This window comes from Delphinapterus leucas, chromosome 8, assembly GCF_059928025.1.
Source record: "Delphinapterus leucas isolate spDelLeu-1000000601 "Yukka" chromosome 8, BTC_Dleu_Yukka2, whole genome shotgun sequence".
In the NCBI taxonomy this organism is placed as follows: domain Eukaryota; kingdom Metazoa; phylum Chordata; class Mammalia; order Artiodactyla; family Monodontidae; genus Delphinapterus; species Delphinapterus leucas.
Window position 1 is genome coordinate 34,894,198 of NC_143136.1, and position 18,391 is coordinate 34,912,588.

An 18,391-nucleotide genomic window follows, 5' to 3' on the forward strand; every position below is an offset into this window, starting at 1 on the left:
TAGGCCTCGGCTCAAATGTAAATACTCCAGAGAAAACTTCTCTAATAATCTAAAATAATCTATCACAAGCTAGCCCCCTACTCTTCTATTTTGCTTCACAGTATTTATCACCACCTGAAATTGTAGGTTTCTTTATTTGTTTACTGTCTGGTTTCCCCAATAGAATGTAGGCTCCATATGGCAGAGATTGACTATCTCACTATTTTTTTAGTTACCAGCAGTGCCTGGCACATGTAAAGGGCTGAATAAATATGCTAGATGAATGAATGATTGCATGATAAATGATCAAAGCTGGGGCCACATCTCATACCCCTTTGACTGTAAGAAAAGGTTAAGTTAGACAAGTTTATTCTATTGACACACGGGGATAACCCACAGTTAGGCAAGCGCTTATAATTTACAGTAATTGTTTGTCTTCCCCCTCTGGTATACCATAAACAACTAGAGAGAAGGCGCCTTTGAGTCTAGTTCACCACTATACTCCTCGTACCTCAAACTATGTGAGAAGGAAAGTATCATTTAATTTGATTTGATTCAGATATGAATTTGATTGAAGATATGAAATTTGATTAAGATATGAAAGGTGAGTAGGGGGTTAGCCAGGTGAGGAAAAGCAAGAAAATGGTTCCAAGCTGTGGGAAGAGCTGGTGGAGGCCTCTGTCCTTGACATGAGGAACAGACAGAAAGCAAATGTAACTAATGTGGAGAGACAAGGTGGGGTAGGGAACCCCGTGTGGCTGGGGAAGTGGGTGGGGGCCAGCCATGCTGGACTTTCCAGGTTTATGGGTTTGGCAGGGCAATGTAAACAGGCTTATCTTTATCCTAAGATCAATGGGAACCTTTTCGCCTCTGTACATGCTAGAGTGACATGATCGTATTTGTCACACCACGTTGCAGTGGGTGTAAGGAGACCAGTTAGGAGGCTGCTTGGACCCAGGCTACAGAGATGGTAGTTGGACTTAGAGTCTCTAGAAAATAAGCTTCTTGAAGGTAGCGATCACTCTCTGTTTCATTCACTGCCGTATTCCCAGCACCCAGATCAATTCCTGGCACCTATTAGATACTCAGCAAATGTTTGTTTAATGAATGAGTGACATAGTGGTTAGAAATGGAGGAAATAGACTGGTGGAAAAGATTGTTAGGGGCATGGTGAAGGACTAGCTACTGAGTATGAGGGAGAGAACTGTCAGGCCAAGTCCAAGGTTTCTGGTTTGTGTTACTATATGGATAAAGGAGTATCGACATTTCCTGTGGCAGGAAGTGGCAGCAGAATCTATGTTTTGTGCGTTTCTGGTTCTCTCTGTTAAACTAAGAGTCAGGACTTCCTCCTCTTTGTCTCTCTTGGGAGGCCCCACTCAAGGCTGGCTTCTGGCTGTCCTCTCCTCTGTTGGTGTACAGCTGAGGAGAGGGGGCCTGCAGGCCAGAACAGAGGAACGCTTGGCTCACGCAAGTCTTGTCAAGGATTTGAAGAAGGCTATATTCTCATTGATTCAAATAGATGTGAGGTCAGTGGAATGGCTAGGAATATTGTGGGCCAGGATGAGAATGAAAGATAAATGGTCTTTCTCAACATGTTCTAAGTAGCCTTAATAACAAGAAGCTTATTATTAAGAAGTTAAAACTTCTGCCCTGCTCTTGCCTCCAAAACTTATTCCAGTGGCTATAAATAAAGATTATGAGGGGCTTCCCTGGTGGCGCAGTGGTTGAGAGTCTGCCTGCCGAGGCAGGGGACGCGGGTTCGTGCCCCAGTCTGGGAGGATCCCACATGCCGCGGAGCGGCTGGGCCCGTGAGCCATGGCCGCTGAGCCTGTGCGTCTGGAGCCTGTGCTCCGCAACGGGAGAGGCCACAACAGTGAGAGGCCCGCGTACCGCAAAAAAGAGTTATCAATTTGCTACTCCTAGTAAGAAGTCACACAATAGATTTTAAAGAAAAATTTAACAATGCATCTCAAACCTAAATGAAGTTTCTACTCTAAGGGTAGTTTTCACATAATCTGCATACAGCAGTGCAAACAAATTCTGACCTTTACTTTAATTCGCAATTTCACTATTTTAGCAATTACTCAGGGTTGGTGTCTTTGTTTCCTGGCAGTATTGACATTTTGGGCCAGATAATTTCTTGTTGGGGACTGTCTAGTGCATCGAAGGCTGTTTAGCAGCATCCCTGGCCTCTACCCACTAGTAGTAATATTTTCCCCCAGTTGTGACAACCAGAAATGTCTCCAGACATTTGGTAGCTGTTCCCTGTTGGAGCCAAATATCCCCCCTCCCCCAGTTGAGAAATGCTGCTTTAGATCCATTTCTCAGTATGACTGAGGACTCTGGGCCCCTCAGAGGTGAGTGGTTTGCTTAACATCATAGGCAATTGGTAGAGCTGGGCAGGACTCCAGGTCTTCTGAGCCCTCAGTCCGGGATTGTGTCCATGCTGCCGCTGCTTTCTAAGATTTCAGTAGCATCGTGCCTTCAATCCCATTTAATATTTCAGTCTTCAGGTTCTTAAGTGAGAATGTCTTAAGTGAAAATGTTATTCTATCAAATCAAAGCTTCTTGCTGAATTTTAGAGTTTTCAGTGAAAAAGAATATTAATAAATAAAATCCCAGGATTGCCATTGGGCAGATCATTTATCTTCTCTGAATCTCACTTTTCTCTAGGTGATTCATCTCCAAATTGTAACAGTTTATCGGGATTGGGTCCTGATAACCATTGACCTCTATCTTTTATTTCGTCCACCTGCTTTCATTTACCAAGCTACCTGATCCATCACATTGTGTAGTAGTAGGTTTGGATGCTTACCTTGGATGAATAGATGGTTAGCGGGGTTTGTGATGATGGCAACGTGGAGACATTAAGCTCCTCTGGGACATCGCTGATGGTTGGAATTCTGTACTCATCTGGACCTCGAGAGTACAGGACACTCCCAGAGGGAGTATTTCACCTCTTCAGTGGTATAAAGGCCCATTCCCTGAATAAATAAACCTTCAATCTGAAGGGGGAAAAATGTCAAGCTCTGTGATATCGTGTGCTTTTTAGAAGGCCTTTACCTACCCCACAGTGGCTCTCAGGAAGCAGCACCCATCTTGGTGGGCCAGCACCTACTTGCCGAATATCAGTGGCCGGATTTTGACTGCAACATGCATCCATGACGATGTCTGTTCTGATTTTCTGCCAAAGTTAAAATTATCTGACCATGAGAACTTGAATTAAAAATACTATTTTAAGGTTTATTAAATGGTCCCAATTTATTCCAGGATTCGGGCTGGTTAATTAGCACTGCATTGAACCCCATCAACATTAGAGGTGACGAGACATCTGCTAAGCTCTTCAAATTTAGTGCTAGGACTGTCAATGACCCCAGAAGGTCTTCTGCATTCGTGGTTTTGATTCCTCTCAGGTGACTCCAAAGTCCATGGCATGTTGGTGTGTTTGAGCGTCTCTTAGTAAATAATTGAGCCTGACTTTTCATCTGATTCTCAGCCTTGATTTGTTCTAATATAATCATGAGCTCATCTAGTCCTCATAATGGCTCACTGTAGGTGGTATTATTGCCATTTTATTGAGGAAATCATGTAGTCACAGCGGCTTATATGAATTTGGGGATTTGCAAGATCTTGGGTGTATTAAGGGCGAATGTTGAGACCAATTTACTTCCTTTCCTGAGAAAAATCACACTAATCTGGCCCTTCTGTTGTGTCACCGGGCATGTGCATGCAGGCTGTGAAGGAGCCACAGAAAGCCCTATATGGCTGTGGTCTATCTCAGGAATATCTCTGGGCTTTCCTTCTCCCCCACGTCCAGCATTTGTTCCAACATCATCATTCACTGTTTAGGCCCAATACCTGGGCTCCTACTTTCTAGCCCTTTGAATGGGAAATTCTCTTTTGATTCAACCATTGGCCTCTCAGACAACCTACTATGGGCACTGAGACCAACCTTCATCCATTCTCAACCTGGATAGGGCAGGAGATTAGACACACCCCAGAGTGAGTTTTCAACTTATTTCCATCTTGAAACCTGGTGTATTTTGCATTATAGGTATTGGAAAATGGGAAGAGATGGCTGTGCACTAGTTGAACCTTCAGATGGTTTAGTTCACCAACCACAAATAGCCATCAGCAATAAGGCCTGTCATTTTATTGCTCTGATTCCTCTTTAAAATCAGTTTTGCCTCTTCAAAGAATGAACTATTTCAAGGGACCAAAGTGATACTGAAATGACTGAACCTTAAGCTATAATAAGGAAGGCAGGGAAGACCAAATCTTAACTTTCCTGGCACCCCAAATTCTGGAAGATCTCCATGAGGTTCATTTCTTCAGGGATTTCTAGCAAGACCCTCAGGTGGAATTGCCAGATAAAATAAATATGTCCCATATGGTGCATGGAGCATATTTATACCAGAAAATTGTTTGTTGTTTATCTGGAATTCAAATTTAACTGGGAGTCCTATATTTTTATTTGCTAAATCTGGCAACACCTCCTTTAAGGTGGAGGATCAGACAGCTAGTTGATTTCTAAAAACAGCTTCCCACCTAGTGTAGAGCCTCAAATGGGTTACAGGGGTGCCAAGGTACAGACACAGGCTTTCGGAGGTCCTGGGGCAGGACACCCAGGCTGGTCACCTGCCAACATGGTTTCCTTGTTTGCAGCAGTGTGCCGTGCAAATATGATCATTGTCTATGTGTGCCAGGATGTGAAAAACATCCAGAAACACAAGTTTTAAAATAATCATGTGAGTAATCTGTGATCCTAATTTCATGAGTTTACTTCTTCACAACGATCTAGAATGAAAATGGAGACATAATATTAATGTGTCCTAAGGATAAAATTGAGTGGAATGTGAGGGCAGCTGCTCTCCAGACATCCCTTCATTTATTGTATTTTTATCTTATTTATGTAATATTTAAGCAGTGGGCAAGTTAACCAAAAATGGGGCAATAAAAGACATTTTGATAAAATTTATAGGTCAGTATTTGCAAAGTCCTTCCCATTTTTACATGGACTGACCATTTCTATTTTGGGGCAAGGTGGTTCAAGATGATGTTAGAATAATTAGTGTATGGAATTTAGATGTGTCATCGGTACATCCTGTAAATTTCCTATACTTTGGATTGTACTATATTCTATTTAAGGCTTCTGTAATCTCTCTGTTTCCAGAATGGTACCTGGGGTTTATCCTTTATGGTGGAAGTTATTAGTTTTTGGTTAAATATGACTCCCTGTCTCCAATAAGGGTTTTTTTCGGATGCTCAATTAAATAATAAACACAAAAATTATTTTAATTACCTGCCCTCCCCTCTCCCCTAGTCTATTTCTTTAGGACCAGTAGTACCTTTGGGTTAATTGACTTTGGGGGAATATCACATTGCTATGTGCTTTCAAAACTTTTACTCAAGACAATTTACTAAATTACCTAGTCAGATAGATAACTTGACCTTCTTTAGGAATAGACCCTTTTCTGAAAAAAAAAAAAAAAACTTTGGAAAGTAATTCTGTCTGAAATGGAATAAAATATTTAATGCATTTTAGGCTGTCATGAGCAATTCCTTCTGTACTTCTTTTTGAGTGGAAATTCAGGATAAAGCTGAATTTCTAGACATTCCCATGGAATTGAAAGAATCTTGTCCTTATTGTACAAGTATTACATCATGAAATTGAGCTATTAGTGTAAACATAATTTTGTTGTTGTTTTTACTTGCTAAGAGGAAAGTTGTCAAATGACTTACCTTGTGAGCTCCTGTCAGGCAGTCACTTTCAATCTTGGAACAGGCTGCTCCATAGACATAGTAGGAAAAAGGGTCTCCTTTTCCTTTCTCCCAGTCCATGAAGGCCTTGTAGCCCCTGATGGAAGAAATAAAGCCCTTTAGCTTGGGAGCGGGGGGGGGGTGCAAACAATGTTGATTTGTTTTAAATTTACCAGAGTTTTAATGACAGCATTTTATTTGATCGATGTTCATTGTGACTGCTTTTAAGTTACCCATATTTACAGTCTAGCTACTTACAGCAACACTAACATTTGCCTCCATTTTTAAAGAGGATATGCTTTGTGCTGCAGTTAAGATGCCTAAAAGAGAGAAGCCAACAAACTGTTTCGGTCCAGACCTCACAGGGTGTCTGCATCTTGAGGGTTTAAGGTTTGACTTTTAGATCTGCACGTTGAAAACCTCAATTGATTTTTATTAGGGTTCCCAGAGGGACCCCCTAGACTGCGCTAACCAAACTCATAGGGGACTGGTGGTAATTCAGGGCTGGTGAGAAAGGGCCGGTAATTCGATGTGTTTATTAATGGAAGATGGACCCAGCTAGAGGGCTGATTTGCCCTCTTCTTGGATTACTGAACTCAGGAATTTGGAACTTATTACGTACAGGGCACTGGGCTGGCCCTTACCTCCTTTCTTCATGAGGATTTTCTATACTCGTGTGTGTGTATGTGTGTGTGTGTGTGTGTGTGTGTGTGTGTGGTTTGTTGGCTTGTTTCATTTGATTGTAAAACTAATGTCATACACTTCCCCCGTTTGACAATCAGCTCCCCTCTTTGTGCTTCATTTAATTAACGTGCATCTACTGAGGGCCTCCCACTGCCAGGCACTGCACCCAGGATGCCTGGTGATGACCGTCCTATCCATCCTATCCATCCCTCCATCTCTTTTGCTTTGTTACCAACAATAGAACCCATTCTAATATTTTTTTCTCCTCAGCTGATACACTAACAATTTCCTTCTGACTGAGTTCAGAAGTCTAAATTAAGCATCCTATCCATCTCTCTTGCCCAGCAAGGAGCTTCAAAATAGAAAAGTTTTATGGTAAAGGGAGGGAGATGTGTAAAATTGAGTTGCAACTTATTTCTAATGATATTACTACTCATAGTAAAGAATAGTAAATAACGATTAGACATCGTAAGTCATGTTTATTTATTTTTTTACCAAATAGGGGTATTTTTATTATTTAATATTTCTTTGGACATAGCTCAAAGGCCTATTCAAAGTCATGGAATTTGGGGCCTAGAAGGAACCTTAAGGATCACATAATAAAAACTTATTTTATGGGCTTCCCTGGTGGCGCAGTGGTTAAGAATCTGCCTGCCAATGCAGGGGACAAGGGTTCGAGCCCTGGTCCCGGAAGATCCCACATGCCGCGGAGCAACTAAGCCCGTGCGCCAGAACTACTGAAGCCCGTGAGCCACAACTACTGAAGCCCACGCGCCTAGAGCCTGTGCTCTGCAACAAGAGAAGCCACCGTAATAAGAAGCCCGCACACCGGAATGAAGAGTAGCACCCCCTCGTTGCAACTAGAGAAAGCCTGCACCCAGCAACAAAGACCAAACACAGCCAAAAATAATAAAGAAATAAAAATAAAATTTATAAAAAAAAAAAACCCAACTTATTTTACAACTGAAGGAACTGAGGCCCAGCGTGATTTGATGGCCTCATAATTTCTTAGCCAAGTCAAGGCATTATTGTAATTTTTACCTGGAGTATCCAGTGGCTGAAAGACTGATTCTTTGTTCAAAAGCAGTTTCTATGTGCAGAATGGGCATATTTAGTCAGAATAAAATAAACATACCATCTGATAGGTGAGAAGGAAAATATTCTGTATATCAGAATTGACATCTGACAATTGTTACTGGTGCTTTGTAACCAATAATAGAACCCATCCTAATATTTTTTTCTCCTCAGCTAGTGCACTAACAATTTCCTTCTGATTGAATTCAGAAATCTAAATTAAGCAAGTACAATAGAATCTTGCTGCACATCTGTGGTGTAGGGGCGTAGTTCACAAGATATTTGGAGCTTCATTTCTAAGTGTTAGAGCTCTGGTAAGTGTGTGTGCAAGTGTGAGATAATTGTTCTAATGAAATAAGATATAGGACATTGTAAAGTTGGACTAAACAAGTCTTCTCCCTTGAGATATATTCAGTAGCAATTAGGCTTTTTAGTTTTATTCCTCCTTCCCCAAATATCACATTCTTATGGCTTAGGAAGGCTCAGTCTTTTCTTTCTTATTTAAGGTGGGCTTCCCTGGTGGCGCAGTGAGAGTCCGCCTGCCGATGCAGGGAACACGGGTTCGTGCCCCGGTCCGGGAAGATCCCACATGCTGCGAAGTGGCTGGGCCCGTGAGCCATGGCCGCTGAGCCTGTGCTCCGTGACGGGAGAGGCCACAACAGTGAGAGGCCCGCGAACTGCAAAAAAAAAAAAAAGAAAAAGAAAAGAGGTAAGACCTCTGGTAATTCTTCATACACTTCTGTTCCTCCTCTCAGCAATGCAGTTTCCTGTGCTCTCTCTCCACTCATACCTGGGATACATCATGGAGCAGTTGTATCACCTGGTGATCCTGCCCTTTCACAGAAATCCACTCCTAGGTCTGACTCTACGTGGTGCGTGTGCACACTACCACAGCTCTCTCAGCACAGGTTTGGATTGCTTTCTCATTTGTAGTAACAGACAGAGTGGAACACTTACCCAGTCTTTGCAGGTACCTTCTGGATTTTTCTTAATGATGGGCTCAAGGTGTTTCAGAAGAATCTGACAAGCATTCTTGAAGGAGTAAAGAAGTGAATCCTCATTAGAGAAGAGCGTGGTGGTTAGGATTTGAAAGAATATTGGTTGACAATTGATCAGGTCAGTGAATGCTTTTGGGGTGCCTATACTGACACATTGGGAATGCAGAGACGATACCAACACAGCCCCTGATCGTGAGGAGAGTATCAGTTATAGAGGGTGTTTTCCCTTCCTCACTCACTTCCTGTGAAACTATGGGCTCAGCTGAATTTCTACTCTCAGATCCCCTTTCTAAGAATATTCATATTCTTAATTCCTTCTTTTTTTTTTTCTACATTTTGGATTTATACCTTCTTTCGTATTTTCCAGCCATTAAGATCTATGGAACAAAACATCCTATTTTCATTCAAATTTGTGCCCTTTAGTCTGTAACAGTGACATGCCAGTATCCCTCTGGGTCTGAAATATTGTTCAACTGTCTGTCCAGTCTTTTGTCTGTTCATCCATCTGTCATCAAACTACTGCAGTGAAGGCCTTGGCTTTGAGTGTGAAGTGAGAAAATAATTAAATTTGTTTCTCTGATAACCTAGACCCACAGAGTTTATGATCCATGATATAGAAGCCCCAAACCCTAGAAGATGGATTAATGCCTAGTTTGGGCTGACAACTTCCATACACACAGAGCAGTTCCTGTTTTGTGTTTGATTCTACCTAAAATTGGATCTCATGAATTTGAGGTTTCCCACCTTGTTCTGAGCAAAAACAGTCTGTTTTTTGAGCCCCTAGGAGGTGTCTCCACAAAGATAAGATGGATTTGAAAGTGGTTCCTCTTGGTAGCCTAAGTGCAGTGTCCTGGGAGTGAGGCTATATGCCTCCTCAGAATGTCCCAGTGGAAAAAGTGGACAGTTTATAACAGAAACATGACAAATAGATATTACTTCAAAAGTACATGCAGTCAGATCTTTGAATTAGGAATATGAAGTCATGGTTCTATTCTGAACTAGTGAAAATTTAGCAGTCTTTTTTTACATTAGTTAGAAAAATAAGTACAAAGAAAAAGGATGAGTAGCCTGGTGGAACTCTACTAATGCAGACACTTTAATTGTACCATATCTACCTGGCTGGGGTTCTGTCTGCCTACCTGCCTGCAAGAACTTGTTTGTATCAAGGGAAACTTGCACAGGTCTGCATTACTTGGTACCCAGATTTCTTTGTTCTGTGTCTCCCAGGGACACAGAAAATTTGTTCACCAAAATCCATTCTCCCCTTCTTCCATAGTAGCTGGGCCATGGTTTCCCACTGCTCTACATTTCCCCAACCTCCCCCGTTGTTGGACATGGCCTGAGACTGTTTCTGCTAATGGATGATGAGGGGAAGTGACTTGCATCCCTCCCAAGTCTGGCCTCCATGTTCTTTCCCTTCAGATCATCCAAGTGATGATGCTTAGGGCAACCTTGAAAGCCACGTGTTGAAGATGAAGGAATTGCCATCACACTCTGGGTGCTCGAATGACCGAATATTCCCTCTGGATTGTGTGCAAGAAAGAACTTTTGTTGTGTTGGAGCCATTATATTCTGGGTCTATTTGTCACCTCAGTTTAGCTTACTCCAACTAACACCCTCTCCTGGCATTTTGGTGATCCCAAGCCTATGTTCAGTGACACAGATAACTTCTCTGAATCCAACCACTGTGACTATATCCAGCTAAGAAAACCAGAGATGTGGAGAAAGCACCCAGGGAAAGACAGACAGGAGGAAGCACCTGTACGCCTCTGCCATTGACATCTGAGCCAATGGATGCTGCTGTAGCAATTGTATTAGGTTCCATGGCTGTACTTGTTTCACAGATGTGCATGTATGACATGGGTATTTTTAATTCACGGCTGGCCACTCATGAGAAAAAGAAATAATTTCAAGTCTGGTAGGGACTTCTATGAAGACTTGAGTCATTATTTTTCTTAATTAAAAAATTACTATTTTTAGTACATCCACAATATCCTTTAAAGCCTAAAATAATGTGTCTTTTAAGAATTAAAACCACTTTTTAGTAGGGCCTCATGCTATTTTTTAAAGTGTTTTCTTGGTAATATCCCATAGCAGTTCTTCTATTCAAATTTAGTGCATTTAGGATGTTAAGGATTTCCTTTTTTCTAAAGTTTACATGTGTAGAGAATAGGCCAAGTTGAGATTATTCATATTTACTTAGTGGCAGTGGCAGGAAGAGAGACAGAGATTAGATTGACTGACTCAGTTTGGTCTTAAGTCTGTTGGTATTGGTTATCAGATGAACTTGGAAGGACCCCGGGGGCCTGTCTTCTTTCTTGCCCTCATTCCCACCTTAAGTTTAGCTTCCTCCCTCTTTTCTTCTATTTGTTCCCACTTGCTTATACTCCTCTAGTATGTGCTATTCACTTTTTCCTTTTCTGTGCTTTTCCTTCCGTTTCTCTAGCAGACACTTGTGGAAATTAAGATATTTAATCAAGAAAAAATGAAAAAGAAAGAAAGGGAGGGAAGGAAGGAAAAGAAAAAAGCACTGTTTTGGCAGATACTGTGTTTTAGTTTTTGCAAAAACACTTTCTCTAGATATCTGCAGGTATGTACCTGTTCATACTTGCCAATCTTCAGACTAATACTGTTCAGTGATTAAGTTTCTCCAGAAAGATGCAAAATGAGAAAAAAAGGACAATTTGATGAATTCTTGGTGATGAAAATCCAAAAGGAATTTATTGGTCCACATCACTGGGAAGGATGGAGGAGCTAGTATCACATATATCTGTATCTAGGGGCTTTGTGGTCTCATCTGGATTCTCCCACAGCCTCTCATATTTGCTTTTCTTTCTATGATGGCCACATCATTTTCAATGGTAGACAGGTTTCATCCATGGCACAGAATTGCCTCTGACAGCCACTGGCCTATAGCATAGTAGCTAAACTACCACAAGGGAAAAATAGTTCCTTTCTCCTAACATCTACACATCAGTTCCAGGAAAGGACATTGATTGGCCTCGCTTGGCCCTGTTTCTTCTTCCTCGACCAATCCCTGCAGCCAGCAGGGTTCAGGAACTATGATTGGTCAGACCAGGGTCCTGTGCCTATATATCTGTGGCAGGCATTGGGGCCAGGAGGGGGATGAGGTTAAAAGGTACCAGAATTGAGGAGTCTTTCAGAACTATATGGAATGTGGGAGGGGTATTCCAAAGGAGCTAAGGGGCTGGATAGTCAAAAGCCGCAGATGTGCACTATAACAATCTAGTAAATTAGTCATAAAGTTACATTTATTCAATTTAAAGCATTATTCTCTTTTTTATCCTGGGATTGTATCTTCCTACTTTGGGTATATGTGTGTGTGTTAAGATATCCTTTAAAAATTATAGGATTATGACAGTTTATGAAATACTTGTTCTTGCTTCTCAAAACAATCCATTAGCCACCTGACGTTATTGTCCAAACTCCAAAAATTATACATACTGGTCTCAAAGTAGAAAAGTTGAGAAATGCCTACTCTAGGTAAGCCTAGAGTACCCACCACAGTGCTCTGGGGACACATCAATGGTGTTTTCACTAAGAACCATCTCTGTCCATAAACCTGGGCCAAGCTCCAGGAGTATCTGCACACGTGTAGGACTTCCACCACCTCAGCCATTCTCTTTCACATATAAGAAGTTTTTCAACTAAATAGTCAAGATCTTAGGGTTTGCATACAGGGAGTCATCATTGACTCTAAAATTAGTGCCAAATGTCTGTCATGTCAACAATGTATAGAGAGATGAATTTTATTTCTCTCACCTGTAGCATTTTGGTGTGAATACCTTGTCCCAGTTCGTTGACTCCATGTGTGACCAATACGGACCCATTGGTGTAGATATGAACTCTTTGAAAGTCATTCCTCTGCTTAAATCCTCTGGCTGACCACTCAACCAGCTCCTTAAACATTTGTAAGTGCTTGCACAGGTTATGTGCCAACCTGTGCTCAGCTCGACATGTAAAGACGAATAAGACGTGGTTCTTCCTCAAATAGCTCACAGCATAGTGGGGGGACAGGCTGGAGAGCAAGTCATTACTGTGTGGAATGTTCTGTGAGATAATGGATGTGGCGGAAGGGGCTCTGGGAGAACAGATCCAGCTGCTTCTGGGGAGCCCGGGAAGTGTTCCCCCAAATTACAACTGAATGGAATCATGGAGGGAAGAAGGGTTCACCACTGGGAAAGGTGGGTGAAAACTCCCCATTGTCTGTAAGGGAAAGCCCGGCTCCTTACCACAATATGAGGCCCTTTGGGATTTGGTCTCTTGAACTTTCCCAGATTCATCCCTGTCTTTTTCCTCCTTGCTTCCAAGTCTGGCCTGACAGCTGCTCCTTCCTGACCTGTACTCTTGCTGATGCCGTTCTCTCTTCCTGGCCTGCTCCCCAGCCTTCAGACCCACACCCCAAGTCTCTAGTCTGTGAAAATTTCCTTGAATGCTTCTCATTCCCCTCTGGGAAGGATCAATGACCCCTTCCTCTGCACTTCCTCTTACAGGGGTGTACTGGGTTGAATAGTGTCCCCTTCCACACCTCAAATTCATGTCCACCTAGAACCTCAGAATGTAACTTTATTTGGAAATGGAGTCTTTGCAGGTGTAATTAGTTAAGATGAGGTCATCGTGGATTAGGGCGGGCCCACTAGGACATTGGCTAGTGTCCTTATAAGAAGGTCACGCGAAGATGGAGGCCACCATAAGCTGGAAGAGGCAAGGAAGTATTCTTCCCAGGAGACTTCAGAAGGAACATGGCCTTGCTGACACCTGTAGTTTGAACTTCTAGCCTCCAGAACTGTGAGAGAATAAATCTGTTGATTTAAGCCACCAAGCTTGTGGTACTTTGTTACAGCAGCCATAGGAAACAGATACTGGGGTGACAGGCTCTCCTGTGAGTCTCTCAGAGGAGGGGGCCCTGGTCTTGTTCATCTCTGAGTCCTGCAGAGAACTTTGAGCAGATCTGAATCACAGAGACACTAAATACATGTTTGTTGAATTGGACAAATGGAAATGTGGTATTTTTCTTTCCAGGAAGAGGAGGAGGAATTGGGACATTATTCATGTCTGGAGATGCCCGGAAGCCCAGGGTGGCTTGGAGGTGCTCCGGGGCATCAAGGCTTGTAGGCGCTAATAATAGTATTTATCCACCGTGGGCCTTTGACTCCCTCTGAGGAGAGTACTTCTCATACCTAATTGAGAGAGTAGGTGTTCCAGCTTTGTGAGTCATTGGCTGACCTGGAATAACACACTTCAACTCCCAGCCAGATGAGTCTTGGGTGTGTCAATTTAGAACGCTGTGGGGAAGCTGGAGGCCTTTCAAATGGAGACAAAGTCGGCGCTGGATTTAAAGATTTTTTTCTTTTGTAGCAAGATGAGAAGCTGTCTCCCATGGATGATGGTAGAGAGTAGGCTATGGTTTAGGTGAAAGGTGGCCATGCAAGTGAGGGGAGATGTGGTATAATAAAAAGTAAATATGTGGGGCTTCTCTGGTGGCGCAGTGGTTGAGAGTCTGCCTGCCAAGGCAGGGGACACGGGTTCGTGCCCCGGTCCGGGAAGATCCCACACGCCGCAGAGCCGCTGGGCCCGTGAGCCATGGCCGCTGAGCCTGCACGTCCGGAGCCTGTGCTCCACAACGGGAGAGGCCACAACAGGGAGAGGCCCGCATACCGCAAAAAAAAAAAAAAAAAAAAAAAAAAAAAGTAAATATGTGGCACAAGGATCTATTATACAATATGGGGAATATAGCCAATATTTTATAGTAACTGTAAATGGATTATAACCTTTAAAATTGTGAATCACTACATTGTACACCTGTAACTATAATATTGTGCAGCAACCATACATCAATAAAAAAATAATAAAAACCAAAGAAGATGTGGTCTTTGGCCCTGGTTCTTGGCACAGAACTCCCAAAACCCTTGGAATTTACTGTCTTCTGTAAGCTAATGGGATGGTTCATGGAGGGAGCCTAGATAACTTCAGGATGGGTGCTCATTACTAGAACAACAAAGTACATGGTCAGAGGGTGCCATCTTTCAGCCCTATCTCCCGGTCTCCAGGGAGGGGAGAGCAGTTCAATCACCAATGGTCAATAATGTAATCAACGGCACCTATGTAATGAAGTCCATTAGCAACCCCCACCCCCGCTCCCCGCCCCAAGTGACAAGATTCTGGGAGCTTCTGGGTTGGTGAACACATCCACAAGCTGGAGGCAGCATGCCTGGGTGAAGAGGGCATTGGAAGCTCGACTCCCCTTCTCCCATCCCTTGCCCTGTTCACCTCTCCCATTTGGCTATTCTTGGGTTGTAGCCTTTGTAATAAACTAGTAATAATCATAGTAAAGTGCTTTCCTGAGTTCTGTGAGTTGTTCTATGGCATTATCAAACCTGAGGGTGGGTAGTGGAAACCCCTGAATTTGTATTTGTCTGGGCAGAAGTGTAGGTAGTACAGGTACCCTGTTTGCACTGGCATCTGAAGTGGGGACCATCCTGTAGGACTCAGTCCTTGATCTGTGGGTTCTGTGCCAACTCTGGGTAGTTAGTGCCGGAACTGAATTGTTGGACACCCAGTTGGTGTTGGGGAATTGGTGGAGGACAGACAGCACTTGGTGTCAGAGAGAAAAACCACACTGGCAGCTATCCAGGATCTCTTATACCCCGGCTGTTGATTCAGTCCAGACTTGTAGACGTGACGGTTAAACTCCTTGTGTCTCTTTATAAAATGGGCACTCTGGACCCAAACAGGAATGTGATCCAGGAGTCCAGGGAGTCCTACCCACCAGAGGAGCCACAGCCCTGGGAGATGTGTCTGAGATCTCCTGTGGAGGGGCTTAGGGCTGCCCTGGATAGCACACAGCATTCCAGGAACGCTGCCAAATCCTACATTCAGCATCTCATTGAATCCTCGTCAGTCCTAGGAGAAAGGGGTATTATTCTCATTTTATAATTGGGGAAGCTGAGGCTCGGAGAGCTTGAATAACCTGCTTAATATCACACAGCTAATAAGTGGCAGGGCCAAGGATTTCTCAGGTCCATCTGGCTCCAGTTGATTAGGGATTTGGGGCAACTGCTTTATTCCCTAAGAGGGATTCCCTTTGACAGGGCAGCTTTTGTGTTGTGTGTGTATGTGTGTGCGCTGGCTGCCAGTAGCTGAGTATAAGTGGAAGAATGCTTTCAATGATACGCACAAGGGAGATCTAATGCACTTTCAGATTTGGATTTTAGATTTATATCTAGATCTAATGCATGTAAGATTTTCCAGTTGCCGATTTTCTGCTTTTGGTGGACAGCAATGGGGAGGCAGCAGCCTTTCCCAGTTTTCTAACATCCTTCCTGTATATGACTCATTGGGATTGCTGGGAAACTCGTCTGTACCAGTCTTTGTGCTGTTCAAATGTCCCATCCCTATGCCGCCCTTCCTCCTCCTCCCTTCTGGATGAGCCTCTGAATGACTTGACTCTTCTTTCACAAATCTACCTGGGAGGATTTTTGGACCCTCCCAACCCCCATTCCACCCCTGCAGAATTGACACAGATTTCCAGGAGAGGTGGCTAGGAGAACAGCCAGCCTGTCAACGGCAAGATGGAATGACTTCTCTGCCTCAGACTTAGAGGCACGGAAGTGTGCTGCAGGGTCTGGGGCACAGAGCAGGAGAAGCCCATTCTTGCCCAAGCCGTGAGACCTCCAAGCTCAGAAAGCATGGCACCATGGGCCTCGTGGGCTCCTGTCCCCTTTTGGAACAGCAGGGGTTCAGCAGGGGTCAACGCTCCATCATGGCAGTTTTGCTTCTGTGGATCTCATGCTTGCTGATGCCGTTTTCTGCCATTGAGGTGTTTTTCTACTGCACTGTGTTGAAAGTGCTTGCAGATGGGGGACTGCTCAGGAGGGCTCTGTACACTTCTCCCAGGTGCTGGGGGAGGGGCTCAGTACCCTGGGAAATGTGACACTCTTCCCACATCGGAGAGCCAGAGTGTGTCTGAACGAGGGTTACTTCCCACACATACAAGACTTACCTGATGATATCTTGTTTCAGCAAATCCGACTTAAAACTTCATGGGGATCATAGCAATGGCTCTCTTCTTCCAGTAATTCTTCTTATTGAATTCTTCTTATTACATTCTTCTGTTGTGAAAGGAAGACTTGTCCAGACATTCATTCCAACATCTTATCAGGGTTTCAGGGTTGAATGCCTGTTTGTAGATGGTTTTATCAACCGTTCCGTACATGTTTTTCTCCCTAATCTGAAGTGGGTGGGAAATTGAGTCAATAGTTATGATAAGACAGAAAATGATTGCAAAACAGAGACTTGTAAAGCCTCCCCACTAAAGCATAAACTTCAGTGGGGAGAAGACAGGGTCTTTCTTCTTTTTCTTTGAACAGCACGTGTTTTTGCAGAAATAGTGGGGGGTGGTATTTCTCCTGTCTTCTTCAATGCACCAATTGGGGTTTCTCCCTCCTGGAAGTGGAAGATAGAGGTAGTAACTGATTTTTGAAGGGCAGTGGGATGGAGGGGCTGAAGGGGGTAGATTTTCCTTTTTTTCCTACGAGGTTCAGAGGGGGGAGCAGTGTTGGTAGACAGGATATGAAGGCAAGGATTTCTTGTCATAACTGAAGACTTGTTTTGCTAGAGAGGAAGAGCACTGCAGCTAGTGACAAATAGCAGATCTTCTCCAAGCCTTCCAATTGCCTTTGGAATGTGTGTCAAATCTTTTTAGAAATGTATTTAAATATAGGTGTGTCATGTCCTAGAAACTTGCAACATCTGGCAAAGAAGAAGGGGAGCCCACAGAGATACGCTCAGGGTTCTTCATCATCCCCAACCACTGTGATGACAATAAAGGAATTATGATTATCAGCAGTTACACTGGCATACTACTACCTAGTTTATGAAACCAAATATTAACAAATTCATTTAATTCTTGTGGAAACTCTGTGAGGTGAATCATATTGTCCTCATTTTGTAGATAAAGAAACTGAGCCACAAAGAGGCTGCCTCTCATTGTTCAAGTGTTCCACTGGCCCAGATTACCTTTCCATTCCCTGTGCTATTATTCTTCAAGGCCTACCCCAGTGCCATCTTCTCCAGAAAGTTCTGCTTGACTCCCCTCCCCCAAGCCAATGTGATGTTTTTCTCCTTTGTACCCATAGAACACTATATGTGACTTCTCTTAGGATAACTACCGTCTTCCTTGTTCAACACACAGGTGTTCCCCTGTGTGTAGGAAGTACCTCAACAATCACAATTCACAGACCTGGTGGTTCTCCCTGTTGAATTTAAGGACAAAGGGGTTTGAAGACATGGAGAGTCTTTGCTGGAGCAGAGGGTCTATACTGGGGAAACAGGGGATAGAAGTGGAAAAAGAAGGCTGGGATTTGCTTGGAATGTGTGAGAAGTGGAAGACTGTTATCAACAATTATCTCAGTTGCCAGTGGCTGCCTCTCTTTGGTCTGGCATATCGTACATACTATGTACCTTCTAGGATCTTGCACAAGATAATATTTTTGGAGGGCATTCTTTTGGCAATACCTCTCAAAAGTTTTCAAGTGCACCAGCAATTCCACTTCTGTAAGTTTATCCTACAGATATGTATAATAGAGCAAAGATACAACCTTGGTACCTCTGTACCAATACCATTTTAATAGCAAAAAATGGGTAACAACCTGAATGTGTATCAATAGTGGAGTGGCTAAATAAATTATGGTACATTCATATTACACAGAAGTATTCAGTCATGAAAATGAATGAAGTAGATCATTTTACTGACATGGGAAGATGGCCATGGCATAATAAATAGAAAAAGTAGGTGCAGAATTATGTGTTTATTATGGTCTCATTTTGGTAAATAAGCACATATGTGCACATTTGCATCATATGTCAGCATTTAT

At 43.1% G+C, this 18,391-nt stretch overlaps 1 pseudogene; it reads right to left on the reverse strand.

Moving 5' to 3' along the window:
- Positions 1 to 2,761: 2,761 nt before the first annotated feature.
- LOC111171715 (aldehyde oxidase 2-like) overlaps positions 2,762 to 18,391 on the reverse strand; it is a 72,302-nt pseudogene continuing 56,672 nt past the window's right edge.